Here is an 11268-nt window from a genome sequence, read left to right on the forward strand (position 1 = left end):
GATTATCTCCACAATTGTGTTTTGCTTTTGTGGGGGGGAATTTTGTCTTTTGGTGATGCCTCCACATAAAATGATGTAAATCGGATAAGCTTGAAGATAACCAGTAGATCAGAAATGGAACTTGCTACGACATAGGAAAGCATCTGGCTAGCAACCATACAATTATAATGGTTAACGTAAATTTGTGCACTCAAACAGATTTGTTCAGAAATCTTGAGTTTCTTTACCAGATCAATGTATTGATTTACAGTATATCCCCACGATCCAACTGCATGTTGGTCTGTCTGTGACATTGCAGGGGATCATGGGAGTGTCAATTAGTTTTTTTTGTGGTGCGATTCAGTGGGCCGGTCTGATCTCCCACGATCGCCTGTGAAGTGCACAGGGGATCATGGGAGATGCACATGCACAGTGCAGGAAATATGGTCGGGCACTGAACAGAGCGCTAACCCTAATTAGTGGAATGACCTGCAAAGCTTAAATAAGAAAATTACTAAAAATTACTTATCATTCACTGCCAGCCTTCCCAGTTAACATGGATAAGCCGTCAATGGCAGTGAATGTCTTAAATTACTGTATTGATTGTACAGTACATTTCGTTATTGTGTTCATCCTCATTTTCTTGAAAAAGGTACTCTGAACTCTGCACTTTGAACATGCACGTGTAGTTATGTTTTTCAAATATGTAATGGATAATCTATGTTTTGAAGGTTTGTTTTTTAACAATGAATTTTCTTTTTTTTTGTTCAAACTTCGTTAAAAGTCGGTCACGACATTGCGGCAATAGGAAAATGCAGGTCCCAGCGTGACAACAGTTGAGAACCACTGGGTTAAAGGACGTTTACTAAACTTGACAGTTTGAAAAAATGCAACAGTAATGGAGGATATTTAACCTGTTAACTGTTATAAGACTACCTAATACGGTGGAATGCATTGCATTCACAAATCCATCCAGGGAAAGAGCAGATATAATGATTGGAAAATAGCAGGCCCTAAACAGCAGTTTTTCTTGCAACCTATTTATTAATAATTAGCCAAAGAAAAAACACAAACAATTAAATCAGAATCGGAATCAGAATCAGCTTTATTGGCCAAGTATGTTACAAGACACAAGGAATTCATAAAAACCTGCAATTTTTATATATGTGTAAAATTTCATTTGTGATTTGTGTGTCTGCATGTGTGTGTGTGTGTGTATGTGTGTGTGTGTGTGCCCGTGTGTGTGAGTGGTGATGGATGTCTTAGAATTGAGAGGAGGTTGTTTTCAGCTCAGCAGTTTGACCCTTGTCTCTGTAGACAAGCTTTCCCAACACTGACATTAAACACACTGACAGCTTGTCGCCTGCTTTAGAAATCTTTGTGTGTGTGTACTGTATGTTGTTGCTTTCTATATCGGCAATGTTTCTGGAGAGGTGGCAGCACAAGGTTGTTACGTTACTTAAGCAGAAGTGATCAACCCTTTGTTGCACTTTGTTTTTTATTTATTTTTTTATCTTTTTAAACAAAACAAACTCATGCAATACTGTCCACACATCCTGTAAGGGTTGAAGGGCTAAGTAAGGACATAGTAAGTAGCATTGGAAGTTTGCTTTTTGTTGACCGATTACATACTATACTTCCTACACAAGCTTTTTATTTTCTACAAACCCAAATCCAACTACATGAGTGCCGTCCATTGCCTGTGCAATATTAAAAGTTTGATGGGAGTCTGGAATAATAAATAAAACTGCATGACACACAGGGATAATACGACTACTGTACTGCTTTCACTGGAAAGGTGTAGGAAAGATACATGGCGGTAGGAAAGGTAATGTGAGTGTAGAAGTAAAACAAGGACAAGGCAGAAGTTGAATCAGGTTAAGCGTGTGATTGTGTGTGTGTGTGTGTGTGTGCGCGTGTTTGTGATGAGGGGAAAGGTTGACAGGCTGATGATGTCATAAGGTGATATTTAGTTGACAGGGGCCATGCAACAGATGGGCCGCCAGGATGAGACTGAAAGTTGTTATGTCTTTACCTCAGTCAAGCGTGCATGTGCATGTGTGCGCGTGTCTGTACTCAGGGACACCTTTTGTTTCAGAAGTGATGTGACGCTAATTGGTCCAAAAGGTCCAAGGTTCAAGTTAACACACAATCATGTGGCTCACAGTCACATTTTTCAGTCTTTCGTCTGCCTGTTTTTACAAGACTGTCCTTGAGTGTTTCTGCTTTGAATAAGTATGCAAAGGACCAGTTTGAAGGACACAAGGAAACAAATCAGTAGTTTAGCATCACAAGGATGATTTTTGCTTACAATTACAGTATTTTCCATCCATCCATTTTCTGTACCGCTTATCCTCACTAGGGTCGAGAGGCGGGGTACAACCTGAACTGGTTGCCAGCCAATCGCAGGGCACATATAAACAAACAACCATTTGCACTCACATTCACACCTACGGGCAACTTAGAGGATTCAATTAACCTACCATGCATGTGGGAGGAAACCGTAGTGCCCGGAGAAAACCCACGCAGGCACGGGGAGAACCTGCAAACTGGGATTTGAACCCTGGTCATCAGAACCGTGAGGCGGACGTGCTAACCAGTCGTTAACGGTGCCGCCTACAGTATTTGCATATGACAAAAATGACAAATTGGATTAATGTTCAGAGAAAGAAGTAATAAAGTTATAAATCAACCATGTCGAGTCAGTATACACTATGGTTGAATTAGTAGTGTGCTGGACAAACTTTAAAAATGCATAAGGTGTTTAAGTAGACCAAAGTGGTATTAAGGTCTTTTACAATCCAACTGCGAGGGTTTGTTGAGTAACCTAACAGTCTGTGTACCCTCAAGAATAGATGTCTGGATAGTAAATGACTTCAATAAGATGAGAGACGGGAACGGGGGGCCGGAAGTATGTTTAGCGACCAAAATGCATTGTGACGAACAAGGTTGTGGCTATAGGCTGTCACTCTAATTTGATCTCCTTCCAGTCGGGTCAAGTCATGGCACTTCTTGGGGTAAATATGCCCTGAGAGTTGTCGGACGTTCTGGTGCCTGTGATTCTCTTTGCAAGGCTCAATGAGCTCATTGAAATGTCTGTGTGGGATAATTTTTAAGATTGTGAATGACATGAAAAAGTTATTAAGTTAGTTATTTATGTGTGTGCCTCTGCAACTGCACAAAGAAACATTTATTAGATGGTATGTGAATGATTAATTAAGGCATGATTCAGTTCCAGTCCTACCTCTTTGTGCCACTATGCTGTCACCTTTGCACCAATTACAATAATCGGAAAACCAAATATCTTTTGAAAACCTGCTGTGTTGTGAGTTACTGTATATGACAGAACAGACAACTGGAAAAAGAAACTATGTTCCAGTAGACACTTGTTTCTTGCTCATCTGACTGAAGGAGCATTTCATTTCCATCCATCCATCCATTTTCTGTAGCGCTTATCCTCACTAGGTTCATTCAGTTGAATTCTGGTTTCCCTGGAGAATGTATTCCGTCCATCCGTATAGTTAATAACTTTTGCTGTACAAATAGCCCACATCATTAGCAGCAGGGACATTGTGGTAGGCACGGAAACATTTAAAATAATTGAAGGCAGAAGCTCTAATCTTGCGACCTTTAGGATGTGTAGAAAAAAATTTAATTATCTTGACTGAACCAACTGAACTTATGTATTAGCACAGGTTCTCTTCCCGTGGTGACGTGCTGCTGCAAGAGCTGCTTGTGGGTATTAATAAATACTCCTTGGTTGTTGATATAAATAATTACTTCTATAGTATAAGTTAAAATGTAACATCAAGTATGACAAATATTGTCTGTATTCAACTGTTAATAACAGATTTGTGGCAGATCATAATTTTCACGTCTCCTGCTTTCTCGTGCAGGCTTGTGAATGGCAATTACACAAACTTTGTCAAAGTCATTTTAAACCATCAAACATCTGTTACTTGAGCAGAAACATGACAGTAACACATGTAAATAGTACACTCAAAAATACTACCAGGCATATATTCTCTTTGCTCTGTGGAAACAACTGACACTGCTGGATTATTTTTTTTTTTGCATTAGCATTAGTTTAGTTTGGTTGACATCATCAATCAACTATCTGCTAACTATAAGGCGCGCACAACAGATTGTAGCCCAGACCAAAACAATCTATTCCAGAGTCAAAATGTTACAAATACATTTTAGAGGTGGATACAGGTAATTTGCCTCAATAATTTACACAATTTCTTCTAGTTGTATGAGGTTGTAAAATTTTGTGTATAATATTTCTACACAATTCGTCATTTAGCCGTAGCATCATTCATTTAAGTAAGTTTTCAATGGTTAACTTATGGTTATTTAAAGACAAATGTTCCTTCCGTGTGGTTTGCAACTTCAACCTCCAAGTCTTATCTGCATAAAAAAAGAATATGCTTATGTCATTTTAATATATGGCACCCCAGGTATCATAAACATAAAGGCTGGAAAACATGAAGCCCCCTGGTGTCTACTAGTTATTTCAAATGTTTTATCCAAAGAGATGAATCACTGTACAAATTACTGTTCCACTATTACTCCACAAAGGACATGCAGGGCAAAACAATCAAGTCATTAGCAGAGTCATTACTCTCGTCATTGGAGTCACACTACAGTCAGTCTAACTTTGCATCATAACTTTTCTTATCACTTTCTCCAGTGTTTCCCCTCCTTTTTACGGTCTATATGCTTCCACCCACAGTCCCACATCATGTACAGTATGTTAGGTTTGCAGACTCGAGTATTAAACGTTTGGATTGTCAAAAGTGGACACTTGCTTTTTTTCTTAAAAGTTAAAGGTTCAATTACAGCTGCAACATCAGCCTGTGGTGCAGAAACACACACTGTCATCTAAGATGAAGACATCAGGTGACATGTACATGTACACACATAGACCTCAATGCACTGTGGCATGTCGATCAGCCATAACTCTTTGACCACTTTGGCCCCTGTCACATTCTTTTATTTTTCTTCTTCCTTCTCTGATTTATTATTTCTAAGCATGGCCATCCAGATTTTTTTCTTTTTTTTTTCTTCTAGTATATTTTCTAGTGATGGTAAACTAATTTTATGGACTCAGGTTACTCCAAGTCACTCAGAAACATAATCTTTTGTGTTGACACTGCATGTTTTGCTAGACATTGTGCCAAAAACTTCCCAGGATTTCCAGGTGTGGATGCATGTCTGTCTATGTCAGAAGATTACACCCTTGAAATTTTCAAACCCTTGAATTTAGCCATTTTAAACAAATCTAATACACTTTAAAAACGTATGGTAAAAATATAGACTTCTTGTCAAAACCGTTCAGTACAATATGGTATTTCTGTTGTTTATAGAGTGTCGTGGCAGTCATTTTCAAGTCAATTTCCATGAAAGGTGGCAAATGTATTAAGGAAAAAGCCCGTTGTATAACCCCCCCAAAAAGCAGTATTAAACAAATGCACAGATTCATATACCTGTATTCTCTTTTTTTCCCATTTTAGTCAAAAAAAAAAAAAAAAAATTCTCTTTCCCCACCCTAGAATAAAATGTATCTGTCTATTACAAATGTCATCAACAACGCTAATAGAGGACTCCATGATTGTATTGCTATTGTTAGATGATTTTCTCTTTTTGACATTTGAGACTGGATGCACGGTTTCCCCCCATTTGACAATCAAGAATGGTACGCTCCTTTCTGTCCATTCACCGCATCTTTCTTCAGCCTTTGTGAATCAGGATGTGGCCAACTATCTTCTGGCATTTGTGGTATTTAGAAAGGATCTCTTTGCTTAAGGCGAATCGGAATGACATTTTGATGTGATAGCCTTGTCTCTCGTTCCTAAGTACATTTTGATTTAACAACACTTGCAAACTCCTTTTGACAGCACAGAATGATGAGGCATGACCAATGCCATTTTAGCATCCGCAGGCTTCCTTTTAGACATGCAATACTATGAGCAACACTGCTCTGATTTGTACGGTATTTCCAAAGGACTGGATGACATTTTGGTACAGTTGGAGATGCATATTGTACACTCACTGTTGGTCCAAAAGTACAATTGTGTCTTTAATGTTTTTTTCTGATTTCTTTTGTACACCTCCACAATGGATTTGAAATAGACAGTCAAGACAGATTGAAATAAAGACTTTCAGATTTTATTCAAGGTTTTCACCAATTAGGAATGACAATAATCGGAGATGCAAATAAATTGAAGGAAAAGAAAACAAATATTTGGCAACGTCCATTTCAGTGGATTGATCTAAATCCAACACAGTATGCATTTCACTTGCTAAACACAAATTTTATGTACAGACATGCAGCAACTAAATGTTGTTGCAGTGATGGCTTGGCTTTTCATCAAGGTTTAATACGTATGTACGTATATGTTTATTTTGTCTAGACATAGAAGTCTCAAATGGTTCAATGGTTTTAATGGCTCACATGTTACAAAATATAATGAGGAAATCTGGATTCACTAAGTAATTAAAACCCTGAATGCGTTCTCCCTTGCCCTGCTCATTAACCTACAGAATAATAAGTTGCTAAGGATGTTAATATTGTGTTTTTTATGGATTCATAGCCTTGACATTTGACTAAAGTCTTCAAAATAACCCCTCCAGACAGCTGAACTCTGCAGAATTTGAATGTGGGTGTAGTATACGACGAATATTAACCTGGGTGGTACCTTCTGCAAAGGTGGATTGTGACCTCTTTCATTTTGTCTAGGCAACGAGGTGTGTGTTGCCTGGATGTGAGTGTTGGTGATCGATGGATTGCAGATGGTCAGGGCTCCATTTAATTATGCTGTGACGCTGGAGGAAGCCCCCACAGAGGTCACTCAGGACACACACACACACATACACGCACACTTATAGGCACACACGCACACTCTCATAGGAACATTGATATTTTCTTTTTGCGATCCTAAGAAATGCCCTGGACAAAGCACTTTTCACTCTGACTATGTTTTCCCCACCAGAAATATGTTTTAAGTTCATCATTAGCTCCAAAGTACAAAGTAAAATTGACATGGAAGGAAAAAAAAAAACTTCCAACGTAACATTTGCATGACCTTGTAACAAACATGGATAACGATAAAGTTTTTTTTGTGGTATAAAAAAATGACTTAGATAAATAATTTCATAACCTTTTTGACCATTAATGTGACCTAAACAACTCAATTGAATTAAAAAAAAAGGTTTCATATATATATTTATATATATAGATAGATAGATATTTGTATGTGCCTTTGGAACTCATCGAGTTTGATTAACACGTGAAAAAAAAAACCTAAAGGGGATAAAAGATTTGCTCCTTAATTATCCAATCATTATTCGATTGGATTTTTTACCATCTTTAATTTAATAATTGCTGATTTTGTCTGTCTTTTGTAGTAGTATTCCCCCGTGTGCTTTTCTGATCTTAATTTAATTAGTTATTTTACCCACCTTTGTGTGGACCTACTCCACACCTGCTATGATATGATATCTTATTGGGTAATGATTGATTTAAATTCTCAACATAAAACACATCCTCCACACTTTGTGAGCTAATACGCTTTCATCTCTTTGATTAAAGGCAGTGCAGTCTCATGGCGCAAACATTTCCCTTGTCATGTTCGGGCTGCTCAGACACACAATCTCTCTAGTGACAGATGCAATAATGAGCCCACATGCGCCCTCCTTCTTCATGTGGAGAAGACACTTTTTCTGTCATGTCTGAAGCAAGTGTGTGTGTGTGTTAAAAAATAAAAAAATTTTTTAAAAAAAGACTAGAATTGTCCATATTATGCATCCATTTCCCTTTAACAAGCAGTCACTTGCATACTAATGGGTCTACAAGGATGAACTTCTCGACACATACACTGAACATTGCAAGTGTGTTTTTAATGTGTAAAGGAATTTCATATCTGGTTACAGCCTATCTTTACATCCATTTCTACACCACATGTTCTCAGGTGACTTTGGGCAAAAGGCAGACTACACCCTGCACTGGTCACTAGTCAATCACAGCTAAAACTGGTGACAGCCATATTTATATTTGTTTTTTTTTTGTGGCTTACACAGTTGTGGTTTTCTCCAAGTGAAAGCAATTGTACTTGTGTGTCAGCACACTAGTATTTTAAATGCTTCAGCAACTGTCATGATCTGTGTTTGTTCACTTTTGAATTGCTTTGACGAGATTAGGTTTTGTTTCATGTTATGTCTTGTTTCCCTATGTCCCTGGTTCATGTCTTGTTTGCCCGTTAAGTTTTTTGTTTCCACCTGTCCTCGTCAGCCCCGTTCCTTGTTTCTACCAGTCAGCTCTCTCCGGCCACTCGATTGTCGATATAGTATTTTGATTCTTCCTCGTGCCTTGTTTTTCTTTTTGTTGTTGACAATAAATGCTGTCTTTTTTAGATTCATCCTACACATCTGTCTTGCCTTCCTGCTTCCATGTTCTTGGGTCCTCTACTTTTGTATTCAACATCACGAAAATCCATATACCCGACAGCAACATTTTTGTTTAAGTACATCAAATATAATTTCAAACCTCTTTTTATTTGTTTTATTTATGATTTTTCTGTAAGAGCCATAAATATAAGCCAAGCTATTAATGGATAACCTCAAAACCATTGTTATTATTAAATGGTGAGGGGTGTGAACATTGGACAGAAATAATGAATCAACTAGAAAAAAAGAACTATGAGAAAAATTTGGTGTCAGAAAGGGGTGAATTAATTGAAGACGAGTGGGCAGGTTAAAGTAAAGAGCAAAAGAACTTCAGATTCAGAGGTGAGAGAATTAGAGCATCCATCCATCCATCCATTTTCTGAGCCGCTTCTGTAAGCCCACTTCCCAGAGGTGGGCTTTATATAGAAACCACCATCACAATACTTCAAACGAGGATGGCAATGAAATATAACAATTCATTCATTCATCTTCCGTTTCGCTTCTCCTCACGAGGGTTGCGGGCGTGCTGGAGCCTATCCCAGCTATCTTCGGGCAAGAGGCGGGGTACACCCGAACTGGACGCCAGCCAATCGCGGGGCACATTTAAACAAACAACCATTCGCACTCATATTCACACTTAAGGGCATTTAAAAAATTTCTTTGGCAAAGCCAGTTTGGTGTAAAGCAGGAAGAGCTGGTTTATCAGCGAAGAGTTACTCCTGGCATATTTATTGTCCATCTCTAGATGGCTGGATCAGAGAGGGCAGGAATGAGAGAAAAAAATGAACAGGAATATGTTCTATATATTAAACACAAAAGAAGAAAACACACCCACATGTTGTCTTTTTATTAGCTTTTAACTTCTTTTGAATGTGCAGCATGTGTTCAAGCTGTCAAACCCTCAAGCACACTTACGCTTATTGAGACAGTTCCAAGAAATAAGAGAAAATTTGAATCTTACAAGGGATTTATTTTCTTTATCAGAACTTCACAATACTGCCCATTTGCAAGCTAAGCTTTCCAACCCCTCGTTATTTTCTCTGAGGCTATAAAATAAAAATCAATAAAGAGCATTCATTTTCTTGTTAAGGATATGGAATTATATTTGGCCATCCTCTTTCTGAGCTCTTTAAAAATCAGTCCGGCCACCATCACGTTACTGTGTTCGTTTGTCTCGTGCTCAGATTCTACAGCTGGGAATATTCATTTGTCAACACTCTATCAAGTTAAGAGTGCAATTGCCTTTTCTACTATTTAATAATTAATTCACATACTGTATGTAGCTATGGTTAATCTCGGTGCTGATCAGCTACAGTCAGAAAGCCTACGTTGAGCAAAACTCAGCTCAAAAATACTGCGTGCAAAATGTCAAAAGCAACAACAAAAACAAACAGACAAACTTTACATTACAAACTTATATGAAGGATAGGCTGATGCAATATTCAATGCAATTAATGGTTTGAGGATGATACCTGCACTTATTGTTGTGTCACACTGCAGTATATCAATGTTCTGTGTGTTTGTGTGTGCGGGCGTGCGTGTGTGTGTATGTGAGAGACTGAATGTGTGTAAGTGTAAGTGTGTGTGCCTGTGCATTCTGACTAATGCCGAGCGAGCAAGGCACTGTGTGTACACTAATCCCATTTCTCTCTAGTGAGAGGTCTTTTTGGAGACATGGTTATTGTCTGGACAAGATTAGGATACATTTACATACGCACTTTTGCATGAAAAGTGTAATACATGTACGAAAATATAGCTATATTTATGCTCCGTAGCTTGTTTGTGTATTTGTCAGAGGTTTTGGAAATGCGAAAGTAGTGGTTCATATTGTACCACAACATACAGCGATTCAAGTTTTGGCTAACTCAAATAGCATTTTGTAACAGAATATTAAAGTTACCACAAATTTTACAATCTTACTTCAGTCTACAAAGCTCTGAATGACCTTGGACCTAAATATTGAGTGCAGGCATTGTCGAGTGATTCCAGAGCCAAAACCAAACAAAGTGATTAAGTGGAGCGCCGTTCTGTTTCTATGCTCAATTGTGAAACAAACTTCCAAAACATCTGAGATCTGCTCAAGCGGTCGATACATTAAAATGTGTCAAAATAGCTTGCTTCTATTTTGACACTTTATGTGCTTTGACTTTTTTTGCTTTATCTTTTCATTTATCCTGCTCCTATGTTGGGATTTTATTTTGATTTACATCTTTTCATGTAATCTTACTTTAAAATCATTATTGCTTTTCCTCTGTATAGCACTATGGATTTGACCTGTGTATGAATGTTGCAATACAAATAAACTCACCTTGTCTAAGTTACAGTACATTATATTTGCAAGGTTGAAAAAAAAAAAAAAAAAAAGTGTTTTGACCCCAACAAATATACTGCAGTCACGATTTAAAACGATTTCTTTTGGGAATGTTAAAGTGCCAGATTTGAGATTGAGTGGGGAACCTCTTCAACCATACCTGTCTTTTTCTTAATTTGTCCAAAATGCGTACTTACACATGCCAGTGACATCTGTGTGACGTATCATTAATACTTCACAGACTTAACTACAAGGCATTATAGTCCATTATAATAGTCTCATTGGAACATTTGTAACTATAGAACAAAAAATTACACAGGTTTGATAACATTGTCTATTGACAGCCATGAAGTAAGGAAGCTTTGTTATCGTTTCCCTTGAAAAGCAAAATGCAAGTGTAGCCAGCAGATAGTGAGCTTTTTGAGTTTCTGAAATGCTTTGAAGCAGTGAATCATTTTCAGTTTGTCTCCAATTAAAGCGGTTAATCGCTTCAAAAAAGCCATTGCTTATGGTAATTATACTACTTTAGT

This window comes from Phyllopteryx taeniolatus, chromosome 10 (genome assembly GCF_024500385.1).
Source record: "Phyllopteryx taeniolatus isolate TA_2022b chromosome 10, UOR_Ptae_1.2, whole genome shotgun sequence".
In the NCBI taxonomy this organism is placed as follows: Eukaryota; Metazoa; Chordata; class Actinopteri; order Syngnathiformes; family Syngnathidae; genus Phyllopteryx; species Phyllopteryx taeniolatus.